The sequence below is a fragment of the Lepisosteus platostomus genome, unplaced genomic scaffold (assembly GCF_059453375.1).
Source record: "Lepisosteus platostomus isolate fLepPlt1 unplaced genomic scaffold, fLepPlt1.hap1 Scaffold_47_H1, whole genome shotgun sequence".
In the NCBI taxonomy this organism is placed as follows: Eukaryota; Metazoa; Chordata; class Actinopteri; order Semionotiformes; family Lepisosteidae; genus Lepisosteus; species Lepisosteus platostomus.
In genome coordinates, this window is record NW_028291667.1 from 404,971 (window position 1) to 432,122 (window position 27,152).

At 42.1% G+C, this 27,152-nt stretch overlaps 6 non-coding genes across 6 annotated transcripts; 1 reads left to right on the forward strand and 5 right to left on the reverse strand.

Moving 5' to 3' along the window:
* Positions 1 to 1,442: 1,442 nt before the first annotated feature.
* trnar-ccu (transfer RNA arginine (anticodon CCU)) lies at positions 1,443 to 1,515 on the reverse strand. Its single transcript has one exon. It is a non-coding gene; the product is annotated as a tRNA-Arg (tRNA).
* Positions 1,516 to 10,051: 8,536 nt separating this feature from the next.
* trnal-caa (transfer RNA leucine (anticodon CAA)) lies at positions 10,052 to 10,133 on the reverse strand. Its single transcript has one exon. It is a non-coding gene; the product is annotated as a tRNA-Leu (tRNA).
* Positions 10,134 to 14,916: 4,783 nt separating this feature from the next.
* Positions 14,917 to 14,990, reverse strand: trnai-aau (transfer RNA isoleucine (anticodon AAU)). The gene has a single exon. It is a non-coding gene; the product is annotated as a tRNA-Ile (tRNA).
* Positions 14,991 to 15,831: 841 nt separating this feature from the next.
* Positions 15,832 to 15,913, reverse strand: trnas-aga (transfer RNA serine (anticodon AGA)). The gene has a single exon. It is a non-coding gene; the product is annotated as a tRNA-Ser (tRNA).
* A 3,100-nt stretch (positions 15,914 to 19,013) lies between these two features.
* LOC148633440 (U4 spliceosomal RNA) lies at positions 19,014 to 19,155 on the reverse strand. Its single transcript, XR_015933950.1, has one exon. It is a non-coding gene; the product is annotated as a U4 spliceosomal RNA (small nuclear RNA).
* Positions 19,156 to 25,902: 6,747 nt separating this feature from the next.
* On the forward strand, positions 25,903 to 25,974 carry trnag-ucc (transfer RNA glycine (anticodon UCC)). Its single transcript has one exon. It is a non-coding gene; the product is annotated as a tRNA-Gly (tRNA).
* Positions 25,975 to 27,152: the final 1,178 nt, after the last annotated feature.

Sequence of the window (27,152 nt, forward strand, 5' to 3'; positions counted from 1 at the left end):
TGATGCAGCATGAAGAAGCGCAACCTAAAGTTTGCATTCCTAGCACTGTTGCATTCCCCGCATCAGTAGCTAAGAGAATATAATTTACGACTCTTGTTAATGCAGTTTCAGAAACCAGACTGAAATTTCTCAAGTATATTATTTGAATCCAGATACGATTGACGTTGGGCAACAACTATTCTCTCAAAACTTTTAGATTGAAATGGGACCTTTGAGACAGGCCTGTAGTTGTTAAGAACTTGTGGATCCAAATTTGACTTCTTAAGGAGCGGTCTAAGAACCACTACCTTAAATTGATCATGTACGTTGCCTGACGCAAGCGATGCATTCATCATACTAATTATAGGTCCTGCCAGTCCTTCGAGGGAATCTTTGACTTGCTGAGTGGGGATGGGATCTAGCAAACAGGTGGTTTACTTTGTCTTACGTCTGTGTCCATGAGTCCACCATAAGAAGAAATCTGAACAGGAGTGGTGATCATGCGAGGTCACCACGGAGGAAACCACTGCTCTCCCCCCCAAAAAAACCACCACTGCCCCTCTCAAGTTTGCTAAAGACCACATGGATGTTCCACAACTCCTGGAACAATGTTCTGTGGACAGACGTGACAAAAGTTGAACTTGTTGGTAAATGTGCACAGCGTTATGTTTGGAGATAACAAAACACCGCATACCAACTCCAAAACCTCATCCCACCTGGGAAGCATGGCGGAGGCTGTACGGCTTGCAATCATCGAGGGACCGATGAATTCCGAGATGTATCAGGAAATTCTACAGCAGAATGTCAGGGTGTCTGCCTGTGATCTAAAACTCAAAAGACGCTGGGTCTTGCAACATGACAAAAACAAAGGAGTACATCAACAACAGAGTGGCTGAAACAGAAGAAATTCTGTATGTTGGGATGGCCAAGTAAGAGTCCTGACCCCAATCCCATTGAAGTGCTGTGGCGTGATCTGAAGCAGGCCATTCAGCGCAAGACATCCCAAAAATATACATGAACTGAAACAGTTTTGCATAGAGGAATAGGCCAAAATACCTCCTAACCGCTGCTCAGGTCTGACAAGCCGCTACAGAAAGTGGGGGTTGAGGTTTTTGTCATAAAGGAGGTTCCACTAGCTCCTTAATATAAGGGTTCACGTACTTTTTCCATCAATGACCTTGATTGTTTAAACCATTTGGTCAATAAAGAAACAGCAATGTCAAATGTTGGGTGTGTGTTCTTTGTTAAATCAGAATCTCTTTATTAATTATTATGACTTAGATAAAGATAAGATCACATGTTAGGAGCCATTCATGCAGAAATCCACATCATTCCGAAGGGCTGTTTACAAAAGTTTTTCTCCCAACTGTATGTGAGAGAAAAGCAGAGACGCTCACTGAGTAAGGTGGAGTTGTAGCTTTGCAAACCACAAAGACATTTGTATGCTCAAAATGGGACAGGAGCACCCCAGATGGGACTCGAACCCACAATCCCTGGCTTAGGAGGCCAGTGCCTTATCCATTAGGCCACTGGGACACACTGGGTTGGGTCGATCACGCTGATGAAGAGCCAGTTTTTTTTTCCTTTGCTTTTTCAAAGGGATCCCCAAAATTAGGAAAGTTAGGCAGCAGAAGGTTTACTGTGACCTGAGAAGGACCGGCATCCAATCACGGTGGTACACACACACGCTCTCACTCATCTGAGCTACACGGCTACCAAGATGATCTCAGGTGCGCCGAGCTGGTACGGAACATATTGAACTGATCGACGGCGAATTGTCTCTCAGACAGGCTTTTCACCTCTGAGCTCCCTGACTGACAGTGATCAGTTAGGCAGTAAAACAGTCAGCTGCTTCTAAGCCTTAAACAGCTGCATCTCGGCGCTTCCACGGAGAGATGATTTGAAAGCCGAACATCGCCCATTGGGAACACCTTACTATCACTAGTTTAAGAGACTCTTAAGGTCTTGCAGAGGTGCCTGTCTAATAGCATGCGCTTTGCAAGCTATAGGTGTTTAGGCTGAGGCAGAATGCCTGTTAACAAAATGTTTTTCTAAAGGGGCCTCGCACTCTTTTCCAAGCAATGGTCACCATCCCCACAATGTAGTCATGTCCTAGGACGTCACCTGTTAGTCTCCATTTGTCTGCCACCAACATTTTAGGTTACGGGGTCACAACCGCACCCCGGAGAGCATAGGAGCCGTTGGCGTTCTGGCTGTGCAGATTGGGCTGAAGGTGGGGCGCTTGAATCTCGCTGTTGGAGGCCGTCTGAAACTGACCCAAGCCTTTCCCTTGAATTAAATGTAAATAAGAAATGAACCCCAGATGCACATGGAATCAATCACGTGTTTCCTTTGAGCCGTTTCAAAGACTGCTCCAGAGTTTACCTTGCACAGATGCGCAAAGATTAATGATGGGGGTGCACGCTTCCAGGCGCCTTACAACTGTAGGGACTGATTAGAGACAATTCGTAGCGTGTACTCATTTCTCTCTATTCCCCGTGTTGCAGTGGTAGGATGACATAAATTCCTGCTTCGACACGTAACGGCATTATAATCAAGTGCAGGAGCTGAGGGCTTTAGTTTTGTTTCGTTTTCCATGGCGTTCGTAAGCGCGCAAATCAAAGGCAATTCCTGCGTCTAACACGAATGTAAATGCTTTTGAAAGTGCAGTGTGGTGCAGCTTGTAAAAACCATTTGTGGTTTGTTGATGTTTTTTCTGTCTGCCAAAGTTGCATTTTGACATCCGGACTGGGGGACTTTATCATTTGAACGTGAAGCCAGCCTTAAACCCTCTGAGGCGTGTCTGTCTGCCGGCACGAATCTTGTGAAAGGTATTTTTTTTTAACGGAGAGCGACTTTAAAAAGGTTTCCGCAGCCACCTCGCACTCCGTGTTAGATTATAGGAGGAATGCGGCGACAGCGAGCTCGCTTTTGTCGTGGCCGAGTGGTTAAGTGCGTTGGGGATTCCCCGCGCAGGTTCGGAACTTGCCGACTCCGGCGTCTGCCGCACGTCGCCTTGTGCCTGCGCGGCAAAGGCGAAGTGCCGTTTCTCCTTTCCTGGTACTATAAAAACGCTAAATCGCTTGGACCCGCTGCCATTGAAAGCAATTCTTCAGATAACCACACATTTTGCGTTCGCACCTCTGGTGCTCTACTTATGCCTTTGCAAACCTAATGAATAAAGCTGAAAGAACCGACACGATATGTAGGTGCTCGTAAACCACGCAGTAAAGAACTGTTAACAGCAAGGGTTTCAGTGGGTTAACTGAGGAGAAGGCGTGATCGCTAATTGTTGACTTTTTATTTGGTGTTAGAAACACTCTTACTGTGCATGACGTGCAACAAATGTAGCCACAGAAATTGCATCACGCTTTCATGTATGCTATTGCAGACACCAACGTTGCCTAGATAGAAAACCGAAATAGCCGTGGGTTTGCTTGCTGGTCTGAAGGATCTCTCTTCGAATCTCTATCATTTGTCAATGAAAGTAAAAGGCGCTGCAATCTCATACGTTCAGAATCAAACCCGCAGCTGTTGTTCGACTTTATTTCTTGACTAATTACAACTGAGTGTCGCATGAGCAGTTACGTAAACTTGTCTGGTATATTTGAACACAAATGCCGTTCTTCAATTAAAACTAACAGTACATTGTCAGGGACATTCAGTTCTATACAAACAAGAGACAGACAAGAGAATATTTCTACCGTTCATGTGGACTACGTGTTGACTTACTGATCGGAATAATTGAAAGGTTCGGGCTCATAGCCGATGCAGTGCGTGCTAATTAGAACAGCAACGCTGAGCTCTCAGCACCGTACTGAGCCCAGGTGTTTTTCTAAAGCTGTCAGGTGCAGTTCATTTACATGAAGGAAATCTCTTACTGGGTACGATTACAATGCAGTAAGTAGCACAGACTGCTTAGGGAGTAGCCCGATGCGTTTAAAAACAACCCGAGCCAGATAGGAGTCGAACCTGCAATCTCCTGATCCGTAGTCAGACGCGTTATCCATTGCGCCACTGGCCCTGGTGTGACACTGCAGGACTGTAACCCAGTGAGATCAGCACTGCAACTAGTAAAATATTACCCCCGGTCCATTCTTTTCCAAAAGTGAGAAACACCTGTTTTCTACATTTTGTCTGTTTTAAAACCATATCTCTTTAAACCAAACCAAGAGTTTGTCTTTTGCACTGATATTCTGATTCATTTCGATTTCAAAGAAAAAAAAAAACATTATCTTCCAAAGCATCATAAAATTGTCCCTTCTTCCAGACTCTACTTCTCTCTTGTAGTAGTACAGCAGACCTTTCCAAGTGAGCAGATCACAGAGTCCGAAATGAGCTTCCTCCATCAAGCAAAGTACCTGAACATGACTCTGTCTTCATAAAAGCGCCCCTGTAATAAAGAAATTAAATCCGAAATCAAGAGGGCAGTTTCCTACTGAAGTTCAAGAAATCATCAATTTTAACCTAGCAACACATTAAAGGCTGCATCTATACAAGTACGATTCTAGAAATGCTCACCAGATTACGTTTTAAGAAAGAACTGCGCCTCAGGTTCCGCCGAGATCTTAACTCGGATGGCAGGATTCAGAGTCCGGAGTGTGGACTGATGGCGCACGGAGGGTCCATATACTGTGGATCCCTCAGTGATCTTCCGCGTATTCAAACCGCCAGCGTGTGACTCCCCTGTCACCGTCCTCTCTCCTCTGTGCAGCCGAGCCCGATTCACGGTAAAGTGAAAAAAAATATGCCCTCAACGTGAGATTTACTCTGGAGTGAGGATAGATGTTACCTTTTTATCATTGAACAGGATGTATGTGATGTGGCGACTAGGTTCAATTTTGTATCCTGTTTAAAAGATTAAGGACTGGGGTGAGCGTGATTTACCACCCTTTCAGCTAAGAACCCGACGTGCGCACCGTTTAAGCTGCATAGACTCGGTCGTTTAACTCTTCTCCATTAGCAGGGTTAAGGTTAAAGAAAAAAAACATTGCTGACTTCTTTTTTTTTTGCCAGCTGCTAGCGCTGATTAGCAAGGTTTGTATTTCATGTTTTGCAAGTTGCATCCATTTTAAGAAAAACAAGTCATGTTAAAGACAGGAAATGAATACTTGTGTTTAATTAAGTCTAGCGGTTGTCCGCTGGGATTCAGACCCAGGGTCTCCTGTTCACTAGACAGGCGCTTTAACCAACTAAGCCACGGCGCCCCGGGAGTGCTGTCCTTTTGCAGCCACTTGGACACACCACTCAGACACATCTGCATTCGGTGTGTGCTCCGCCTGCTCGCTGAGCAAGTTGCCACCTTTACATACAATAGCAACATCGACACCAAGAGAAAGGATGACAAATGGCTTTTATCTGGAACTTTTCATGTCCAAGGAGCTCAATGTGCTTTCTGTGTACAACAGGGCCACTGAACTCCACACTGGCCACTGAACCACAGCAGTGGCTTGCTGGCTTGACATCTCCCAAGGAAAATGTTGAAATCGCATGTGGAACAGGAAAATGACCCTCGAGTACGAGGGAAAAAAAAGAAAAAGATCATCTGGAGCGCGCCAACTCAGTTGGGACAGTCCAGTTCTGTTGACGAGGTGGCTGAGTGGTTAAGGCGATGGCTTGTTAATCCATTGTGCTCTGCATGTATGGGTTCGAATCCCACTCTCGTCGGTTTCCATGTCTGACATGTGTGCCCGTTCGACGTTGGCCCTCCTGTCGTTTGCTCCAGAACTAGAGCCATGCAGTTTCTAGCGGTGGCTGAACATGGTATAGTAGGCTAACATCGGTATCGAGCAGTGACAGTAACAGTATTTACGTGCCGCTGCTGCCAAGTGGCTCTGGGTTGAGACCGCGTTTTCACTTACTTGCAATGCAAACGGAGAAAGCGATTTTTGACAGTCTCTTGAGAGACTGCGCTAGGTGTTTAGGGATAGACTTTGTCAGTTCCCCCTGGGATGATGGCCTCTCAAATAGTTTGTGATTCCTCTAGACGTTTATACAGTAGAAGCCTGCTTCGTGGCTTAAATCCAAGCTAAGGAAACGAGTTAGAGGTCTGATGCAGAACTGCGAATTCAATGAACGGGAACACTACAGTACATTGCACTGTATGTGTGAGGAAAACTGCCCCCTTCTGTCCCTTGTCGACCGAACAGAGGACTGTAAAGGATACCGCCAAGAAACTTTAGGATGCTGGTTGGAATACAGCTCCAAAGAAGCCCCTTTGGGTGTTATGTCATCAAAAAGTAAGAACAGCGAATCTCCCTTTGATCAAAAGCGCAACAGAACTGTTTTCCGTGGAGCAGCTTTCAGACCCGTAGACCTGTTTTATTTGTAGGGCAGGGCGCATTCCCAAACGCGAATCTCCTGTTTTAGAAATGCTTTGGGCGGCGTGAAGTGAAAATAAGAAATGGGCTCCAGATGCACATGGAAGCAATCAAGTGTTTCATCCGAGCTGTTTCAACGACTGCTCAAGAGCTTTCCTTTCACAGAGGCGCAACGATTAATGATGGGGGTGCACCCTTCAATGCGCCTTCCCAGTGGGCATTGATTCGTCGAATATACGTATATTTATGGCGAAAATACGGCTATACGTATATATACGTCGCCTCAACGTATAATCAACGTCGAATTGCAACCGTAAAATCGACGACATGAATAAACGCATATATAACATCGAAAACACATCTAACACAGTGCCTGAGGCTTTTTACTGTATGTATCGTGTGTGCCGCAACTAGGAGTATACGGCACTCTGCACAGTGTACGAAGTAAATTATTTTCGCAGTAATTAATTTATTATATTTACTATATTTATTATACACGTGTAAATTAATTACTGCGAAAATAATTTACTTCGTACACTGTGCAGAGATTCTAGACGAATTGCAGACCACATTTAGACGTCTAAGGTATGCGTTTAATAGATGCAGCCATTCAAAATGCGCGGTAAAAACCCGCGGTACAGTAACCTACCCACAAGCCACCGCGGGGCACCGGAGGGTACCGCAGGACAAGTGATTGGCTGGCCAAAATGACCGACAGGGGCACTCGTGGTGCATTGGTTGGTAGTGCAAAGATTTAATCATTTAATGTCTTTGCTGTCCACATTTTAATCCGCTTAGTTTTGAATATTTATATGGATTTTACCACTAAAGGGAAATTTTAGTAGCTGAGCATAAAAAGAAGAGGAGCATAACGCATCTGAAGGTCATAAACGATATTAATTTAGGAACATAAACATTACTGTATGTATGTAAACTGTACTGTGTATGGCTGGTCTTGGTAGTTTAAAGAAAAAATACACACCAGTCTTCCATTTCTCCCTAAACATTTTAAGCATGAAAGTTTTATGAAACGGTACCCAAATATGCGATTGCTGTATAGAATGAATTTTAATTAAAAAAAATTATTTAACACGAACATTAAGCTGTTTACATCTTCCGCCTGAGAACAGTCACCCGTTGCTACCCAACGCAGAATGGTGATTGGCTGACACCATCTGACACCCCTCTGATTGGAGAAAAAAGACGTGCTGGTGTGCTATACCAGGAAGAGGATTTCTTTCAATTCTAAACGTGTATTTTAAAAGTTTAAGAAGTAAAAACCTTACAGCGTACACAGATTTCTAAACTGATCAGGATCGTTATCTTTGTCTCATGCATAATAATGTTCACCGCTCTGTCCAGCAAATTAATAATAAACTTTATTTTATATAGCTTTTTAAACGAATAAGTAATTAGATTGCTCATAAACCTAATCACTTGCTTTTTCTTTTTATTTAGGCGCAGATTTCAACTATAGATCGTATTATTAATAACCATAATAACAACCAACCAACAAAAACAACCATATAAACATAATACCAACCAAAAACATAGATAACAACCACAATACAAAATCAAATAATCAAACCATTTTACTCTCGCAAAGTCCTCCAATTATCATAATCCCGCCCCTTATGCAAAACCAAACCTTCCTCCCATCCCAGTTTATCCTGTTTATCATAAACAAAATCAACCTCAATTTTCAACATAAAGCATTACACAAAATCAATACCTCAACACTCCATACTCAACAACGATAATTCACAAACAGCCAGAAAATGTAACTACACATTCCCAAACAGACCTAATTTCCATAGCCCCGCCCCTTATGCAAAACCAACATCCCTCCCCTGTTCTCTCTCTCCCCTGGCGGTTGTAATTGTTTTTATTTTCAAATAAATTTTAGCGAAGTCATGTATTTTAAAAATCTTAAGATTTTTATATTTATGTCTTTATTTAGTGGTTTCATTAGTGACAAAGGCTAAACTTTCTTGGAAAAATGTCTTTTATGTAAACCATGTTTGCTATTAATTCATTCAGGGCTAAAATATGTTCATTGTCTTCTAATGAAAGAAGGGTTCCTTTCGCCGTAGTCGGGAGCCTAGCCTTTAACTAGTAAGTACTGTATTTACTGGGTTTTTGAGGGGGGGTGTCTTTCGCTGGAAATCTCGCCTCCTACTTTGAAAATACCCGTGAAACCGTTTCAATTCGTCACAGCCAGCACTCCTGCAGAGAGGGGGGTTGTACTTGCAGTGTATACAGTACACGCGTTATGCTCTTCGTTAATGTAAATAATTACTGCGAAAATAATTTACTTCGTACACAGTGCAGAGATTCTAGACGAATTGCAGACCACATTTAGACGTCTAAGGTATGCGTTTAATAGACGAATATTATACGTCTTTTGCCCACTGTGCTGCCCTCTTGATTTCGGATTTAATTTCTTTATTACAGGGGCGCTTTTATGAAGACAGCGTCATGTTCAGGTACTTTGCTTGATGGAGGAAGCTCATTTCGGACTCTGTGATCTGCTCACCTGGAAAGGTCTGCTGTACTACTACAAGAGAGAAGTAGAGTCTGGAAGAAGGGACAATTTTATGATGCTTTGGAAGATAATGTTTTAAAACAGACAAAATGTAGAAAACAGGTGTTTCTCACTTTTGGAAAAGAATGGACCGGGGGTAATATTTTACTAGTTGCAGTGCTGATCTCACTGGGTTACAGTCCTGCAGTATCACACTGGATAACGCGTCTGACTAGGGATCAGGAGATTGTAGGTTCGACTCCTGCCTGGCTCGGGTTGTTTTTAAATGCATCGGGCTACTCCCTAAGTAGTCTGTGCTACTTACTGCATTGTAATAGTACCCAGTAAGAGATTTCCTTCATGTAAATGAACTGCACCTGACAGCTTTAGAAAAACACCTGGGCTCAGTACGGTGCTGAGAGCTCAGCTTTGCTGTTCTAATTAGCATGCACTGCATCGGCTATGAACCCGAACTTTTCAATTATTCCGATCAGTAAGTCAACACGTAGTCCACATGAAAGGTAGAAATATTATCTTGTCTGTCTCTTGTTTGTATAGAACTGAATGTCCCTGACAATGTACTGTTAGTTTTAATTGAAGAACGGCATTTTTGTTCAAATATACCAGACAAGTTTACGTAACTGCTCATGCGACACTCAGTTGTAATTAGTCAAGAAATAAAGTCGAACAACAGCTGCGGGTTTCATTCTGAACGTATGAAATTGCAGCGCCTTTTACTTCCATTGACAAATGATAGAGATTCGAAGAGAGATCCTTCAGACCAGCAAGCAAACCCACGGCTATTTCGGTTTTCTATCTAGGCAACGTTGGTGTCTGCGATAGCATACATGAAAGCGTGATGCAATTTCTGTGGCTACATTTGTTGCACGTCATGCACAGTAAGAGTGTTTCTAACACCAAATACAAAGTCAACAATTAGCGATCACGCCTTCTCCTCAGTTAACCCACTGAAACCTTTGCTGTTAACAGTTCTTTACTGCGTGCTTTACGAGCACCTACATATTGTGTCGGTTCTTTCAGCTTTATTCATTAGGTTTTCAAAGGCATAAGTAGAGCACCAGAGGTGCGAACGCAAAATGTGTGGTTATCTGAAGAATTTATTTCCACGACAGCAGAGCCAAGCGATTTAGCGTTCTTATAGTACCAGGAAAGGAGAAGCAGCACTTCGTCTTTGCCGCGCAGGCACAAGGCGACATGCGGCAGACGCCGTAGTCGGCAGGATTCAAATCTGCGCGGGGAGTCCCCAATTGATTTTGAATCCATCGCCTTAATCACTCGGCCACGACTACAGCGAGCTCGCCGCCGCCGCATTCCTCCTATAATCTAACACGGAGTGCGAGGTGGCTACGGAAACTTTTTCAAAGTCGCTCTCAGTTAAAAAAAAAAACCTTTCACAAAATACGTGCCGGCAGACAGACACGCCTCAGAGGGTTTAAGGCTGGCTTCACGTTCAAATGATAAAGTCTCCCCGTCTGGATGTCAAAATGCAACTTTGGCAGACAGAAAAACATCAACAAACCACAAATGTGGACAAGGATTTTACAAGCTGCACCACACTGCACTTTCAAAAGCATTTACATTCGTGTTAGACGCAGGAATTGCCTTTGATTTGCGTGCTTACGAACGCCATGGAAAACGAAACAAAACAAAAGCCCTCAGCTCCTGCACTTGATTATAATGCCATTACGTGTCGAAGCAGTAATTTACGTAATTTACTGCCTGAAAAAAAAACAGTAAAATGTTTGAGTGCCTATAGAGTTTCTATTTTTATTTTCTTGAGAAAAGTTGATACCATTTCCTGGACACCCTGTCCCCCATCAGTGCGCGGTGCCCGGGGAAAAATCTGTAGGGGGGCGTCTGAAATTCTGAGGGGGGGGGGTGATATTTCGGTTGAAACGGAGCTGTAGGGTGCAGCTACCCAAATGAAATCTCGCAGCTATGCCATTGATTAGTGCTTCATGATAGAAGATAACGACTAGCAATCTGGTATTTGCGATGAAGTTCAGTTTCACATTTTTCGTCACTCTCACGGTTTGTATTGCCTGGAGCGAAAAGTACCATAAGCGTTCATTTTTGCAGCTACATGGACGTTCTGAATCGTTAAGAAAAAAATGTTGTAAAACCAACAGAAAGCACAGACTGCTATAACTAGTCCTAGTTATATAAAGATTTTAAGTATAATGATAAACTACTGCAAGGAATCGGTCCACCTGAGCAAACAGGATCGTAATGTTGACACTCAATAACGACACTGATATGTGCAGTTCCTGGACGGATAGCCCTCCTGCCCATCAAACAGACTGAGTGACTGTTCGTGTCATTTAGTGTTGTCTGACCATTGACCAAGTACAACTATTTTTTTAGGGCGCAAATTAAGTTAGGTAAATCTTTTTGCCCAAAACTGAAGGGGCAACACTCCTCCCTCCCCCCGTGATGCCAGGCCTGTCCCCATCCTATTCCATAATGTCATTATATATAATACCATACAACAGTACGATCCTTACTAACTGCATGCGTTAAAATTGCACATCAGCACATAGCAGGGGGCACATAGCCGTGATGTATTATCAATGTTAAATTTCAACCATAATATCGACAACATTAATAAACGCATACGTTGAGAAAATATCGAACCCAGCATATTTTCCGGTTATATACCACAATGCATTGCTAGTATTCGTTGGTCACCATTTTGGACACGTTTTTCAAACGTAGAAGTATATCCGCAAATATCTCAGCAATCCTCTTTTGACGAGTAAGTATGAACAATAATAATACTATCTGAATACACACAGATCTTTCTTAATATTATTTTGATTAAAATAGTACGTGAATAAGCAAAAAATGGCACATAAAAATAGTGTGAATGGGGAAGATGGCACAAAATCGTTTTGCCATTTCTCTATTCTTATTCTATGTTGTACTTTCAAACTTTAGGTACTCTTTAATTAGGACAGACTTTATTGCTCAACTGCTATGATGCAAGCCAAATTTTATACATTTATTTCAGCTTTGAGCTTTCAGCTTTGACCAACCTTGAACTCACCGGCCGTGGTTAACGCGTGTTGGATTTTAACGGGCTCTGTGTGTTCGATGTACATAAGCCACTGAATGCTGGGTGTAGAAAATCGTTTTTGCTGGTGGTGGTAATTGTCATGGGGTAGCAACGCTATCGTCTCTTCCTGTAAAAACATAAGTCTGAACATGGCCATGCAGACACTAGCGATGGTCACAAACTGAAAGGGGTCGATGCACACAACGCAGGCGGCCCCTGACTCAGTCACGCGTGTCTGTCTGGTCATATTCATGACCTCGTCCCAAAACCTGACACAGCCTTCTCTTAGAATTGCCACATCCAACTGGCAGTAACGTTTCAACTCTCTCTGTAAGTTAAACACACTTCCCTTGCATTCTTCATACCAAACCAAAAACTCGGCTTTCTCCCTCGGCAGCATGTAGTTAACGCCGTAAAGTTCTGGCGGCGGCATCGGGCTGACATAATTTTGGTTTTCTGAAGTGTTCATCAAGTGTGGAAAATGACCCTTACCCCCGGGGAACCCCATGGCGGCCGACAGTTTGCTTAATTTCATAGGTAGAAAGTTTAAAGAATCGATAAATCTGATGTTCAGAGCTTTTACGGTCATACACATTATCTTACCACCCTGATTAATTAGTTCAACGTCCATCTTTTCATCTTACAACTGTCTGATTACTAGGTAATTGTCATATCCCTTGCCATTGTGCGATATGAATGTATGGTTTTTGAAACGTCTATCGATAAATTTACACACAAAATCCTTTAGACAAGTTTCACCATAAAATTCCCAGCTTCGTTTATTGTTAATATGAAGGGCATGGATGTAATTTGGTATGTGTGTCCCCGTTTCTTGCATGCATTCAAAGTAAAAAAAAATGTACTTGTTTGAAATTTTGGGGTTGTCCAAAGGCAGTATGTAGCACAAATGTGTGTCAGGGGTGTCGATCACGTTGTTACAATGCGAGCACAGTTTCTCTTTACATTTGTGACTAGAGAGGTTATAAACCTCACATTTCTCACAAAAGACCCTGCGCTCACACTTACTAACACCCGTCGCTGCATTCCGAAAGTGTCTCGCCAAACATTGAGAGCTACGACAAAAGACCTTACAGGCCGGGCAATTCTGAATTTCTGCATCAATTTCGCAACACTGGGGATCTAAACAGGTTTTACAAGCTTTAACACAGGCGTGTGCGTTCTTGTGGCTATACGCCGCATGGTAGTTAGTGCAAAAATATGCCGCCCCCACAAAAGCTTTAATATTTAAAACCCCATAAAAATGCTCTTCATGCAGTAGAACAAAAAGTATTTTAGAATTAGGTGGTGTGGGCCCCGTTGTAAAATATTTTCAATCACCCTGGTCGTGGTACAAAATTTTAATGACCACCTTTAAATGTTTTTCAAAAGCGGTAATGTCTGACAAACTCATTTTCTGATTCTCTGAAAAACCCAACTCTTTGTGCATTCGTTTAGCGCCCTGTAACATTTCCCCATTGGTACAACCTTCATTCAACAAACCGTACACACTCCTGGTGAAACACAGATTACCGCCCGTGTAATGTAAGTCGATAAGGTGCGCTTTTTTCTGAGCAATTACCCAGAACGGATTTAAATCTTCGACGGGCACCCCCCTGCATATTCCTAACTATCGTCACCACTAATCGGAGGCTGTCATCGGTGAGAATTTCTGTGTGGCTCTGTAAGAGGTCTGAGATGTGGCTTAAAAAATCAGCAGCATTTAATTCTCCGGGTTGTCTCCTGCGTGAGAACAAGGGTTTGTTAAAACCACCCGCAGTCAAACGCAGCTGTACAAAATCATTCGCCCCGATGTTTGGAGAAAGTTCATCCAATATTCTCTGGACTGCACCATGCACATGTTTAGTCATTTATCCCGGTGGGTCTTCGCCAGTGCACCATGAAATAGCATTATCAGGTAACGAAATCCAGAGGTTAGATCAGCATCTTCTTTAGAAAAAACGTCTAAGAGTCTAGCGGCGTAAACCTGGATCGGTTTTGGAAACACTGAATGTACACTTGCTAAAGCGGCTCTTAGATTCTCTAAACCCCGCTTTTTATCCACCTCATTAGTGCCCACCTTTGATACTAACTGTGCAATATACCGCACTGAGTCTCCCACATCACCAAACACCAAGTCTTTAGGCGTGTTATTATTTCTCTCCGAAGGCTTGACACGTTTGGTTTTGGTCAGTGTCTTAACAGCCGTCTCCGATGCAGTCACCACCTTAGGGTCCGACGTTTCCACCACACTTTTTTCACCGCTCGTCGATACAGCTGCTGTGTGAAAAACGCCACATATGTGGCACATCCTTACACAAAGAGCTGCGGGTGAATGGAACAAGTTACCCGGACATGTTGTTACACCGGTTTCCTTTAAGACTGTGGTGGTGCTACTGGTATGGCGGCATGGTTAACGGCATACAGACCCCTGGCACAGACCACTTGTGTCAGGGGTCTGTATGCCGTTCCCAAAATCCACCTGCTGGATTTTGGCAACTTCAGGACGAGTGGGAATTTTCTCCTATCTGTCAATTCTGTTTTGTTTTGGAGACTCTTGGCTGCCTATGTTGAACAGTGCAGCGTGAAGGAAACATTTTCCAAAACTGTGTCAACTCAAAAGTTGTAAGAAAACCTCTCCAGCTGCTTTAACTCTCTTCATTTTTGTCATTTAATGTGACACTCGATGTATAACTGGAGCCTCACATATGCAAATGGTGAGGCTCCAGATCGACACCCAGTTCGACACCACTTTACAGTATATGACAAAAGCATGGCAGACTGTGCCGGACCGGCAGATAACTTCTGCTTATTTTTACCATATTAAACATTGGAAATCCAACCACTTGCATTTGTGACACTTGATTTTGGCTCCACCTAAGACACTCTTAAATCTTCAAACACTTTTCTCTTCTCCCGCAACACTCTTGTCTGTCGGCACTATGTGGCTGCGTTGCATGACAACCCATCTCACCACGGAAAGGAACCTAACAGCTTTGGTAAGAGAGGAGAAAAGGACCTGGCCTGTACGGGGCTCAAACCCGTGACCTTGGCGTTATTAGCACCACGCTCTAACCAGCTGAGCTAACCGGCCTCATGACATCAATCCTCTCTGTGCTGCAAAAAATCGATCTCAGGGAATTTCTTTTGCCCTCCTTTGAATAGAAAGCCGTGTAATTCAGTGTATGGGCTTTCTCGTGCAGTTTCATGGTTCTTGTAACCCAAATCCTACACTGGCCTGAAGTGCCCCCCCATTTCACAGCATTTTTCAGCTGATTTAAAATGTACCTAAAGGAGAAGCATTATTGAAGACCATCAATTACCAAGAGCTTTTGTCAAAGGTTTTGGTGGTCATTTTGAATGACCACAGAGCGCTGTGACCTCGGTTTTACATCTCATCCAAAAGACAGCGCCCTTTTACAACACAGCATCTCCGTCACTATACTGGGGCATTAGGACCCGCACAGACCTCAGGGTGAGTGCCCCCCCGCCGACACCATTAACACCGCTTCCAGCTGGAAGCTTTGTTTTTCCCTGTAGCTCACCCTCATTCGGGTACTGACCTGGCTCGCACCTACTTAGCTTCAGTGGGTTTGCAGTTGCGAGTTGCAAGGGGATGCAAGTGATGGAGCTGCTCGCTGCAAAAGCCACTGCATTGACCGGGAATCGAACCCGAGCCTCCCACGTGGCAGGCATGAAGTCTACCACTGAACCACCAATGCTCAGTGCCTGAGCCTTCAAAAAAGACGGTTTTTTGGTGCTCTGTGCAAAACGCGTCGACATCTGCTTCCAGCTGCAAAATGTCATTCGCGGACGCTGAAGAACTTATTTCCAAGGCAGCGGGTTTAAGCGATTGGGCGTTTTAAAACCACCAGGAACAGCAAGGAGGCGCGCTTCTTTGCTTGCGCCGGAACACACCGACTGGAGGCGGACAACGTAGTCGGCAGGATTCGAACCTGCGCGGGGAGACCCCAATGGATTTCTAGTCCATCGCCTTAACCACTCGGCCACGACTACAGCAAGCCCCACCGCCGCTGCGTTCTTGCTACAATCTTACCTGGATCGCGAGCCGCCGGCGGAAGCCTATTTCAAAGTCGTTCTCCGTTTCAAAAAAACATTTCCAAAATACAAGCCTTGCAGACAGACACGCCTCAGAGGACTTAAGGGTGGCTTCATGTCGGAATGATAAAGTCTCCCCGTCCGGACATGAAAATGCCACTTTGTTACACACAAAAAAAGAATCAACAACAGAGAAATGCCCGCAAGCATTTGAAAAGCCGCACCACTCCGCACTTGAAATAGCTCTTACATTAGTGGTAGACGCAGGAATCGCCTTTTTATTTACGCTCTTACCAACGCGATGGAAAGCAAAACAAAGCAAAGCAGAGCAAAACAAAACGAACAAACGAAAACCCTCACGTCCCGAACTTGCATATAACGCCGTTACGTGCCCAAGCGGTATTGTACGTCATCCTAGCACTGCACCCCGAGGCGTACGGTATATGGGAACGAGCACACGCCACGAATCGTCTCGAATCGCTCCCTACAGCTGTAAGGCGCCTTAAAGCATGCACCCCCAATATTCTTCTTTGCGCATCTGTGAAAGGTAAACTCTTGAGCAAACTCTGAACCAGCTCTAAGGAAACTAATCCGATTAGACGTTACTTTGACTCATCCTTTAAGGGACCCTTGTTAATTGGAGAAATCAATGATTTCGAATGAATTCTGTATGCGTTAAAAGACAGCTATACACAGAAAACATGCAGGACACTGCTCATGATGTTTCCCGAGCCGAAACACAGTGCGTTTTTCCAAGCCATTTGACAAAGCCCGCCCACTGAAAACTGCAGCAGATCGTGTAAAGGCGTTCAACTTTGTAACTACTGCACGCACAGGAAGCAGAATAAATTCCTCTTTTCAAACTGTCAAAGGTTTGCTGCAGGACATCGCACAATCTCTTTTGAATGGGGACAAACGATTTCTTATGGGGCGCAGTAAGTACAGACGTTTATAAAGCTCCACTCATGCCGACGATGCAGCATGAAGAAGTGCAACCTAACGTTTGACAGACAAAAGCCGGGCGCCGCCACGAGCAATATGAAATCAAACTGACAGCACACGGCGTTTCGCGCTGACTCAAAAGTGATCTCGACAGACGATGTTCTCTGCATAAAGCTGAAAGAGCTAAAGAGCGTTTCTGTTGAGACGTAACCCAGTGGGCAAAAGACGTATAATATACGTCTAATAAACGCATATCTTAGACGTCTAAATGTGGTCTACAATTCGTCTAGAATGAAATTCTAATATACGTCTAAAGTTAAACGTCAATTATACGTCTATATTTAGACGTTCATTATACATAAATGGTTGGAGTTCTATTATACGGATAAATTTAGAGGACTATTATACATATATGGTTGGAGTTCCGGATAACTTTAGAGGTCTATTATACGTATATGGTTAGAGGTCTATTATACGTATAACTTTAGAGGTCTATTATACGTATATGGTTAGAGGTCTATTATACGGATAACATTAGAGGTCTATTATACGTATATGGGTAGAGGTCTATTATACATCAAAGATAGATTTTATAGGTGTAGAAACAAGTAAAACAAGCCAATGATTAGGTTTAGAAATGTATTCTGAAAATACACATTCACACCTGAAACATATGTATTTCAAATTATACATTGTATACAATCAATCAACAATCAACATATGGGCAATAATCATAAAAACACAACTAGTCTTAAACTTCAGCTACAAATTCTGGTAACATGGCAATATACAGTATAGTAATGACAAACACAAAACTAATTACATTAACACACTAACTCAAAACCACATTTTGATTCAAATATACATTTTAAAATGTACAACTTCTATATTTCCAAGAAAAAAAAATATTACAATGGAAGTTAAGACGATTTTTGTCCACTGTTTGCAAACCCTGTCTAATTGTCCTAACAGTTAGAACCAAAAACCTATTATTTTCAGAGTCCAGATCTCCTGGCCCCCTGCCTTGCATATGCATTCTTCAAGTAACACATTGCGTGCTCCTTTATTTCTTTTTCTGTTGATGTAGGGTGGGACTTCAGCACCGCAGCTAGGAGAAAATTATATAATATTACTTCCCAAATAAATGATGATTAATATCTTCTTTAGTATAATCTAAAAAATGAACGGTTTACTAAGCTCAAAGCTGAAATAAATGTATAAAATTTGGCTTGCATCATAGCAGTTGAGCAATAAAGTCTGTCCTAATTAAAGAGTACCCAAAGTTTGAAAGTACAACATAGAATAAGAATAAGAGAAACGGCAAAACGATTTTGTGTCATCTTCCCCATTCACACTATTTTATGTGCCATTTTTTTGCTTATTCACATACTATTTTAATCAAAATAATATTAAGAAAGATCTGTATGTATTCAGATAGTATTATTATTGTTCATACTTACTCGTCAAAAGAGGATATCTGAGATATTTGCGGATATACTTCTACGTTTGAAAAACGTGTCCAAAATGGTGACCAACGAATACTAGCAATGCATTGTGGTATATAACCGGAAAATATGCTGGGTTCGTATAATCAACGTCGAATTGCAACCGTAAAATCGACGACATGAATAAACGCATATATAACGTCGAAAACACATCTAACACAGTGCCTGAGGCTTTTTACTGTATGTATCGTGTGTGCCGCAACTAGGAGTATACGGCACTCTGCACAGTGTACGAAGTAAATTATTTTCGCAGTAATTAATTTATTATATTTACTATATTTATTATACACGTGTAAATTAATTGCTGCGAAAATAATTTACTTCGTACACTGTGCAGAGTGCCGTATACTCCTAGTTGCGGCACACACGATACATACAGTAAAAAGCCTCAGGCACTGTGTTAGATGTGTTTTCGACGTTATATATGCGTTTGTTAATGTCGTCAATTTTACGGTTGCAATTCGACGTTGAGGCGACGTATATATACGTATAGCCGTACGTTCGCCGTAAATATACGTATATTCGACGAATCAATGCCCACTGGGAACAAGCTCGCTTCTTTCTACCATGATGTCACCATGACCAAATCTGTCTTTAAACACCTTGCTCAGTCTCTAACGAGACTGTCAAAAATTGCTTTCGCCGATTGTATTGCAAACCGGCGGAAGCGGGGTATTGGGAAAAGTTTTCAACTAGCAATAATCACGCCTCGGCTAACCCTCACAGGCTACGATACTGCCACTGCGCAAAGCTGACGGTTGCCAGGCAACCGCGGGGATCCTATGGAAATCGTTATCAATCGTCTCATGGCATGTCGTTGCTGTAACGCTTCATATTTGTCGTCTTCTTCTAGCTTGAGGTTTTGAAGAATTTCATGACAGACAAGGGCTCCGTTGGGAACAAAGAAACCCGTTGATTCTTTTCAGCAGCAGAAATACAACCCTTTAAATACAAGATGACAGAACAATGACGAAGGGCATGCCGGGAGGAACTCATGCACTACAGAGGAAAGGGGGCGGGCACGTACAGTTCACATTCAAGCCACAAGTACTCTTCTCGGATGTTGCACAAACAAATCCTAACGTCTTGAAAGCATTGCGGGATGTTTGTGTCCCACTTCCCGTGGCTGCAGGATGACTGACACGAACGGACAAACACAATCTGTGGCGTTTAGCGTGACATAGTCTTGCAGGCATCGTGCTGTCTCACTGCAATACTATACCGCTGGAGGAAACAGTCCATCTGGCCATGAAACTCATTTGAACGTCTAGCTACAGCAACTAACAATATCATGATTTATTCAGGATGTGTGGAATCAGCACGTCCCGGAGACAGCTTCCGAAATCGTGAGCATTCTCTGGTGGTAGGGGCGTTCAAGATGGCGCTCAGGTGGGAGGTAAAGTTTAGTGGTTGAGGATTTTTTTTGAGTTTTTCATGACCTAAATGTTAATTTTTGCTTTTTTTGACTACAGAAAAATAAGGACTTAACACTACTTGTTTAAACTTCAGTTATAATTGAAAGAAAAAAAAACGATTTTTTTTAGGTTTAAGAATTTCGATATGAGTAACACTGGGAAAAGAAAAGAGAGTGCTGGGTCTTCGAAGGAGAAGTCTAAGAAACCTCAATCGTATATGTATAGCACTACAAGAAAATTGATGGCAACTAAAGGGAAAAGTGAAGCAGCTGGAGGGGACGTGGAAAGAGTGCTGGAGATGCGCTCGTACGCGAGCGCTCGCAGCCCAAGTGAGACTCAGCTGCCAGAGGAAGAGCCGGAGTCCCTGCCCAGCACACCTGTGAAAACCCCGGCAGCCAAGAGAGGAAGGGGCGACCTGACGCTGGAGGAGCTCCAGACCAACATCTTCAACATGATGGCACAGAGCATGGGTGAGCTGAAGGAAGTGATTTGATCTAATACAGTCGCAATCGAAAGTCTTAAAAAGTCCATGGACTGTGTGTTTAAAGAGGTTGAAGACTTAAAGTAGGCTGGGCAAACGATTTTTAAATTTTAAAAAAAATAAATAAATAATGAGATATAATGATGTTTTCCTGCTTAACTTAGACATTGCACGACTTTAAAACATATAAAAACAGGTTTCGAGAGTTAAAAACCACTTTTTATGCGCGAAAAATGGGTGATTTTTCTTCCTCGTGATCAGCTCAGAATCTTTGTGTACGCTGTAAGGTTTTTACTTCTTAATTAAACGTTTAAAATACACGAATTTCATAAAGACAACACACGTTTCGAAGAGAAAAAATCCCATTCTTTTCTCTTCCTGGTGTGTGAAACTGATCAGCAGGTCTTTTTTTCCCAATCAGAGGCTCTGAAAATAGCGTACCGCCCACTGCCCTCCGTCAGAGAGGGGCGCGGCACCGAGAGAGGGAGGAGGCGCGGAGCGCAGCAGTACAGAACGAACGTTCTACTGCCTGGAGCGCTTACGGCAGCGATCGCGTCTGCATTTATAACTTAGTTTTTAAAATTAATCAAGCAATATGAACCATCTCTTTTTACTTTTAAGTCACTTAATTATCATTAAACACAGCTTTCTCACCACCTAGACTACTTTTTGATACCATCCTTAGACAAAGCAGAAACGTCTTGTTCTGTCTAATGACATTACAAGTGGAAAGATTACAGATTTTAATCGTCTTTAATTTTGTTACGTTATACATTTTAGAAACGTTTCATCCATACAAACACCACAAAACTATTCTCGATTGTATTTCTGAATGGTATGTTACACTTAGTTCACTGTTTTAAATACATCTAATTAAGAAAGTTAGGTGTTAGCATAAACTATTAGCAATCAATATTAAATTTAGCACTGTAATAATTTGTTGCACTTTCCCCCGCATCTTGTAAAAATATATTTTCATTGTTCAAATATACATTAAATCTGACTATCATATAATAAGTTAAATACAAAACTAAAGAAAAAATAGGGTTAAATATAATTCAAAATATTTTGCTAACAATGTTAACTATTTATAAATAATAAATTGTATTAACTAAAGAGTAGGATGGCACAGTTGTTAGTATGCTTTTTGTTTTGTTTCTTTTTCATAAATACAACAGTAGTACCTGATGTCTCAGTGGCTTTCAAAATTAAATTTTGCATGCAAACCTGTGAACTAGAAAGATAACTAAGATATCCATCCATTTATAATGGTGGCAAAGTGGTTAGCATTGCTATCTTGGAGCACTGGGGTCCCAGGTCCCATCCTGTGTGTGTGGGGTTTGCATGTTCTCTCTGGGTTACATGGTTTTTCTCCATATGTGTGATATGACTCCCTCTTGCACTCCAAAACATACTGGTAAGTTAATTGGTTTATGGGAAAACTGGCCCTGGTGTGTGTGTGTTTGTGTCTGTCTGTCCTGTGATGGACTGGCGCTATGTCCAGGGTGTATTCTGCCTTGTGTCTGTTGCTTACTGGGATAGGCTCCAAATCCTCTGTACTGGATAAAGAGATTAGAAATGGATGGAAGTAAAGGCACTGTGTGGATTGAACTATACACAGTGTTAGAAACCCACTATGAAATGGCAGCATCTCACTGAGAATAAAATATTTTATAGTGCTGGCTTAAGTAAACAGCCTTTCCAACTCTCTTGCACATCAGTATCCATACCTAGTTATTTAAACAAATTGCCTCTAATTATAAACATCTTAATATGCTGGCTCTGTGGATCCGCATCAGCGATGTTTGCCCATTCCTTCAATTCATGTCCATCCAACACACAGTTCAATGCTAGCAACTACACAAAATCTAAAATACAATCCTCATTTCAGTATCTATGTAAACATACAGTCTGTTAACTTCATCATCTTCATCAAAAGTATGCCTAACCCCATTAGGAAGTGTTCTTGTTATCAGTGTATTCCTCAGCTATCCCAAAATTATCTTCTTACCAACATCTCTAGTTTTTTATCCTGCAATAACTCAGCCAACACTTAAATCTCGAAAAGCTGCTTGTGTTCATTTCTTTAAATCACAAATATCATGTGTAAATACTGTCCATATAATAATCTGCATTGTGGAATAATAGTTTATTTTAAAGGGAACTAGAGAAACTAAGAACTAGAGAAATCAAGAAAGGCTTTTTTTTCTAGAATTAATAAATGCACATCCTGTTCACTGGGGAAATTAAATCCACACTGAGCAATCTTCAATATGTTCAGAATATGACAGCGAGAATCCTATCAGGGATGCATTACACCTGTTTTCAAGTCCTTGCATTGGTTACCTATCAGGTTTTGAGTCAACTTCAAAATCCTCATCCTCATTCAGTACCTACAGTATATGGCTTATTATCTGTCTACTCCCCACCTTTGTCCGTCTGACTCTGGTCTTCTAGCTGTCCTCAAGAACATCTACATTCTGTGGGTGACAGGGTCTTCTCTAGCTGCACCCCAGAGCTCTCAATTTGTATTCCCAGTGATATCAGTCACGTACCCTGAGTGCATTTAAATCTAACCTCAGAACCTTTCTTTTCAGAAGACTTAGTGTCTGTATCTGCTTCATTTTCTAATTTTGGTAGCACCTCTAACTGCTTGTCTTTCTTATATGTATTTACTTTGTAATCTGTGGTCCTTTTATCTGTTTTTATATCTACTGTATTGCTTTGAGATGCCACTTTTAAAGGTGATATATAAAATAAAGTTTTTTATTATTGTTATAGAGAAACATGATCAGTTTTCCCTGGTCCAGATACTGTAAAAAGATCTAAAGCATACTAGTTTGTCACTCTTCTCATTCCCTTTGCTAAATAACTTTTCATATTAATCTGATCAATCTAACTGCCTGTTTTCTGTGCTTTCTCTATCCTGCTAGATTTGCAATTATTCTGAACATTTTCTTCTTGAAATAACTCATTTCTAAATACCTTTTTTCACTGTTAACATCTTGCAGCAAAGCTGCGACAAAATATACACTTAGCACAGTTCATCCTGCTACCAACATTGAATAACAAAATCTTAAGATTTCTATATTTATGTCTTTATTTAGTGGTTTCATTAGTGACAAAGGCTAAACTTTCTTGGAAAAATGTCTTTTATGTGTTGCAGAAAAAACTGACTTGCTTTAACAAAGTATGTTTACAAATCCTTTCACCTGGCAATCTACCTGAATGCCCAACTATCTGAGAAGCCCTCCATGAAACCATGGTTGCTATTAATTCATTTAGGGCTTATTGACAGAATTGCTGTTTTTTATGCATGCTAATTTTCTGATTCCTCACTCTGTTTCATGTTTATAGATAAGACTTTATTGATCGTGAAGGGAAATTGATGTACATGATGAACATGTTTGCATGTTCTTTTGTAACATACACCTTTTTGTGATTTTTTTTGTATATCTAAGCAAGTGTTCCTGCATCCCTCTTCTGCACTTTAGTCATGGCTTTTTTTCTGTTTGCTTATTTCAAAGCAACACCTGCTCCATTTCTAAAACTTTTTACTCATGTGCATTTTTGTATTTTTTACACCTCTAGCACTTTAACATCCTGAATTTTCATTTGCCTTAATTTGTAGAATGAACTTGAGTTTTAGCCTAAAGAAGTTTTCATTATCTTTTGTTTCTTGTCCTACAACTGTTATTATTGATCACCGAATTATTGTTCTTGACATGACTTCATTCAGCCTTTCCTGAACGTCTATGACAGGCAGAGAGAGTGCTGTTTCTGGTGCGATCTTTTGGAGCTGACATTTCACTGTTTTAAACGAACAAGAAATTAGATTGCTCATAGATCACTTATCCTATATAAACACAGCGTAATTGCCCTCCGAAAATCCTCTTTTTCTTGTTCGTTTTAGAGACCTTGATCGAAACTGATTTTAGATGTCAGAAAGGATTTCTTTTCTCTGTATTTCCTACATTGCTTTGTCGAGATTTTAACTTTATATTTAGGCTCAGATTTCAACTATAAATCGTACACTAATTAATAGCAGTAAATACTGATGTTTTGCTCCCTCTTACCACAAAAATATATATGTTTTGTAGCTGGGATGAACTTTATTTCGTACGCGTAGCTACTGCGATTTGGACACGAAGCGGTTAAAGATGGCGGCAAATCAGGCACCCAGAGAGGGGGGGGGGGGGGCGTCGTCTCGCCTCCATAACTAAAATGCCAAATAGGAGTGGCTTAAGCGACATACACAGTCGTGTAACTGACAGTTTGAGGTAGCCTATCGTGTAAATTTCGCTTTGTTGCTGAGGTTAAGCTTTCGAAACTCTGCCCCAAAGTCATGTGACTGATTTTTCGCCCTGTTTCGTTGGTTAAACGCAATGATCACAAGCACCACCATGGTAACTGGGATGTGTAGTTTTTAATTCCGTTTGAATTATAACTGTACGTACTGTCTTCGTATTTGGCCAGGGCTTTAAAGAGAGGGCGCGCCAAAAATTTTCGGTGCCGTCGTCTCCGCTTTAAAGGTACCCCCGTCGCGGAAGAATTCGATCTCGGGACGTTTGCCCAGCGTACTTAAAGAGTGAAGTAAAAGTTCTTAAACAAGTAAATACCAAACAAGAAAAGCATATTAAAGAACTTGAATTGAAAGTGAACGATGTAGATAGATACCGTCGATGATGGAATTTAAAATTATTTGGAGTTAAAGAGGAACGTGATAAGGACCTTGTTGCAACAGTGAAGGGTATCTGTAAAAGGACCCTGCCGGACCAGGAGGACGTAATATCGGCCATTGACTTTGTTCACAGGCTCGGGAGAGCGAACATGTCTGGGCAAGTGCGCCCCAGATCGATTATAATACAGTTCACCAAGAGGACGGCGAGGGACATGCTGTGGCGAGCGGCGAGGGGGAATGAGTATTTGAATGGGAACAAACTGAGGTTTGCAGAGGACCTGTCTGCCGCGGACAGGAGTACCAGGAACCAGCTGTGGCCCCAGGTTGAAGCTGCCAGAAGAGAGGGGAGGAGAGCCTACTTTGTGGGAGCGAGGGCCTTTGTGGACGGGAAGGAGATTTGCTCCCAGTGACTGCTCAGTTAATGATTATGTTTGGTTATATTTGTTATACCAGTATATACTAGTGTTTCTTTAGTGTTAGTTTGGAATGGTGTAGTTAAGTGTTAAGGACTGTTATAGTTCTGGTTCTTTGAAAAACTCAATAGTTTAGACAGTCTTAGAGTTAGTTATTTGCTTTTGTGTATGTCTTTTTCATGAATGCCAGAGGTACTCGAAATGTTGTTAAAAGAAAAACTGTGTGCTGAGTTTTATTTTTTACAGGAAACGCATGCATGTTGAAACTAAAGTTTATAAATAATTGAGAAATATTAAAGCAAGGAAAATATGATACGTGTAAAATATACAATTTGATCACATAATTACTTAATTACCTCTGGTAGTTAAATGCTTTTTTCTGCTGCGTTTTTTTTCTCTTGTACATGACTCTGATCCTCTTGCTGTATTTGTATTTGTAAATTCTGTTTAATAAAAAAAAAATTAAAAAAAGCATTCTCTGGTGGTGTCCTGCAGGCTTCCTGTGGGTGTGCGTTGGTGGTATAGTGGTGAGCATAGCTGCCTTCCAAGCAGTTGACCCGGGTTCGATTCCCGGCCAACGCAGTGGCGAATGTTTTCAAATGCTGTCATGAGCCTTGGATTGTGACTAGCAAAGTGAAGCCTTTTGAAAGAGCTAAAGCACTGAAAAACGGAATTGAAGGAGAATCTTACAGGGGATTCTGAGCGGTGTCTGCAAACACGCAGTCCGATACAGGTGCTGAAAGCTTGAGCTACTCTCAATGTCATGCTGCTTTTCCCCGGAGTAAATCTGTTACATTGAAAGAATGCTTCTCGCAGGTTCAAAAAGGGACCCTTGTTAATTGGAGAAATCAATGATTTTGAATGAATTCTGTATGCGTTAAAAGACAGCTATACACAGAAAACATGCAGGACACAGCTCATGATGTTTCCCGAGCTGAAACACAGTGCGTTTTTTCAAGCTATCTGACAAAGCCCGCCCACTGAAAACTGCGGCAGATCGTGTAAAGACGTTCAACTTTGTAACTACTGCACGCACAGGAAGCAGAATAAATTCCTCTTTTCAAACTGTCAAAGGTTTGCTTTACGAACGCCGCAGGACATCGCACAATCTCTTTTGAACAGGGACAAACGATTTCTTATGGGGCGCAGTAAGTACTGTTACTGTCACTGCTCGATACCGACGTTGGCCTACTATACCATGTTCAGCCACTGCTAGAAAATGTACAGCTCTAGCACCGGAGCAAACAACAGGAGGGCCGACGTCGAACAGGCATACGTGTCAGTCATGGAGACCGATGAGAATGGGATTCGAACCCATGCCTGCAGAGCACAATGGATTAGCAGTCCATCACCTTAACCACTCAGCCACCTTGTCGACAAAACTGGGCTGTCCGGACATGGGTTGGCGCGCTCCAGATGATCTTTTTCTTTTTTTCCCCACGTACTCGAGGGTCATTTTCCTGTTCCACATGTGATTTCAACATTTTCCTTGGGAGATGTCAAGCCAGCAAGCCACTGCTGTGGTTCACTGGCCAGTGTGGAGTTCAGTGGCCCTGTTGTACACAGAAAGCACATTGAGCTCCTTGGACATCAAAAGTTCCAGATAAAAGCCATTTGTCATCCTTTCTCTTGGTGTTGATGTTGCTATTGTATGTAAAGGTGGCAACTTGCTCAGCGAGCAGGCGGAGCACACACCGAATGCAGATGTGTCTGAGTGGTGTGTCCAAGTGGCTGCAAAAGGACAGTGCTCCCGGGGCACC